Genomic DNA, 2,654 nt, shown 5'->3' on the forward strand with positions numbered 1-2,654 from the left:
CCGCGGCCGCGGCCGGGGCGGGCAGCGTCGGGGGCGCGCGGGCAGGGCTGGCTGCAGCCTGCGGGCTACGACACGGGCGTCAAGGTGTACAACAGCCTCACCGGGAGGAAAGACCCCTTGATCGTGAGCGGCGCGGACACCGCCTCCTGGTAGCCCCCGGGGATTGGGGGTGCGGTGGGGTGCTGCAGGAGGTAGGGCGGGAAGGGCTGTGGACCCAGCGTATTCGGAGGCGGGGCCTCTGCATGGAAAGCGGGATTGGGTTCTCAGGTGGAAGCATTTAATAAGTGATAAAAGCATGTTTAAAGTCATAGTGATTCACAGGTTCGGCTGTGCATTTAGCGATTCAAGTGTAATACAGCCCCGGCTATGCATTCCCCCAAAGTGGTTACTTTTCAAAAAAGGCATGATTATATGATGATCATAACTGAGAGTGGGGTGCCGTTTCTTGCAAATATGTTTCACATGGTGGATTTTGACTCTGTTCCTAGGTATAGCTGTGGACCAACTGTCTACGATCATGCACACCTGGGTCATGCTTGGTGAGTGTCTTGAGGTTGAATTTTCACACTTTAAGGGACCATTTATTTTGGAAAGAAAAAGCCTTTGCATGTTTTTGCCATCCCTCAAGTGGCAACTTGAGAATGCTGAATAATTACTGTATTGCAGGCATCGTGGGAAGCATACATGTCACAGTCTCGCTTGGTCCCATTTCACAGGTGAGGAAGGTCAGGGAGGCAGTGAGGAGCAGTGAAGAAGGAATCAGGTGCCTCTTGTTGGGTAGAGTGAGATGAAGCCTTTGCAAGGGCCCTTGAATCAGCTGGTCAGGAGTTATTTCTGGCCCCCATCGCTTATTTACTTCCCAGCTTTGGACAGGCCACTTCATTACTTTGTTTTTTAAAAAATCTTTATTTTTTAAATGCATGCATGTGGGATCTAGTTCCCGGACTAGGGATCGAAGCCGGGCCCCCTGCATTGGGAGTGTGGAGTCTTACCCACTGGACCACCAGGGAAGTCCCCCACTTTATTACTCTGAGTCCTGGTTTCTTCATCTTTGAGGTGGGGATAATAATATCCATCTTTCTGAATCTTCACAATTTTATGAAATAACGCCCATAAAGTGCTGCTTACCCCAGTCCCTGAGGTGGAAAGTGTGGTGAAGGCTCCCCAGTTCTTGAGGATAGGTAACACGTTAGTTCTTGAGGGAGATCACACGTTAGGAAGTGTGAGAGCGGGGGTGGACCCTGGGCCTCAGACCTCCATGTGCCCCTTGTCTCCACCTGGTAATGTGCTGCCTTCTACGTTTGTTGAAATTGCTGCTTTTCCTAATATTTTCTCTTGTGCATCTTTTGAACTTGTTCAGCTCTAGATTAAAAGTCACGTTGATTCAGTACATTTTTCAAAACTTTGTATATCACCCAGCAAGATCTGAACATTTTGTGTGTTAACGTTATAACAAAGTAAATAGTCTAGGAGTCATTTTTTCCTTCACTTTGGGCTAACTTAACTGTTAATTATAAAAAGCATATTTTGATCTCTTTATTGAAATATTAAATATGTTGGGGGAAGTATTGAAAACAGTAGAGGTTATTGTATCTCCCACCCTGGAAAACCTCTCCACAAAGGCAAAAGAGAAAGAAAACAATTTTACTATCGAATAAGAATTAAACCAGAATGGGACGCACAGGCAGCTCGCTGAAAGGATTGCAGAGACAGAAGGGACTTGCAGTCTTGTGTGAGCTGAGTGGGCCCAGCTCTCTGGTTCAGGCAGGTCTGTAGTGTGGATTCGGGCACAGGTTAGGCCCCTCCCATTGGGTGGTGAACATTCTTGCTAACTTCATTTCAAAGTGAAGGCTCCCAGGTCCTTGAAACTTTCCTGAGTTATGAGACTGACAGAGGCTTGTTTAGCCATTAGAAGCACTTAGGTACATTTTAAAGGGGCTGAGGAAGAAATCCTGAAAGAAAGGGGGGAGTAGGGCAGAGCATCTCCCTTATTTCCAACTAGCAGAATCAGGCCTTTCCGTTGGAATTTGTATCTGTCCTTACAAATACGGAAAAGAGTACAGATCTCCAGTGTTTGGCCAAGACAATGTTCGTGGCTCTTAGATTGAGAAACAGAACGTCATCAACATCCCAGAAGCCTCCTATCCGACTCCCTTGCCCAGGCCGCCCCCTTGAGGATACCATTCTGGGCATCTCAGCGGCGCGTCATCAGGGAGAGTCCTCAATTTGGGGTGTCCCTGCAAGGTAGAACCCTAAGTGCTACAAGATTTCTGAAGAGGTTGTAATCTTGGGGGCAGGGATGGTCAGGCACGGTCCGCTGCTCTTAAGTAACGTTTAAAATCCCAAAGCCCAGGACCGTGTCCGTCCGCGGGCCTGTCCCTACTCACTCTCCAGGTTCCTGTCTCTACACGCTCCTCCCGGCTCGCCCCGCCAGCCTCTGTGTTAAAGAGACAGACACTTGGGCTCCCCTGGTGGCGCGGTGGTTGAGAGTCCGCCGGCCGATGCGGGGGACGCGGGTTCGCGCCCCGGTCCGGGAAGATCCCACGTGCTGCAGAGCGGCCGGGGCCCGTGAGCCGTGGCCGCTGAGCCTGCGCGTCCGGAGCCTGTGCTCCGCAACGGGAGAGGCCACGACAGTGAGAGGCCCGCGTACCGCA

At 50.5% G+C, this 2,654-nt stretch overlaps 1 protein-coding gene across 1 annotated transcript in view; it reads left to right on the forward strand.

Moving 5' to 3' along the window:
- The first annotated feature begins 12 nt into the window (after positions 1–12).
- The window catches only part of CARS2 (cysteinyl-tRNA synthetase 2, mitochondrial), a 37,236-nt gene continuing 34,594 nt past the window's right edge, over positions 13–2,654 (forward strand). The window contains exons 1-2 of the mRNA XM_007455323.1: positions 13–149; positions 489–539. The gene's annotated coding sequence lies outside the window, so the exon portion shown is untranslated. The remainder of the gene's footprint in view (positions 150–488; positions 540–2,654) is intronic.

This window comes from Lipotes vexillifer, unplaced genomic scaffold (genome assembly GCF_000442215.2).
Source record: "Lipotes vexillifer unplaced genomic scaffold, Lipotes_vexillifer_v1.1 scaffold132, whole genome shotgun sequence".
Classification (NCBI taxonomy): domain Eukaryota; kingdom Metazoa; phylum Chordata; class Mammalia; order Artiodactyla; family Lipotidae; genus Lipotes; species Lipotes vexillifer.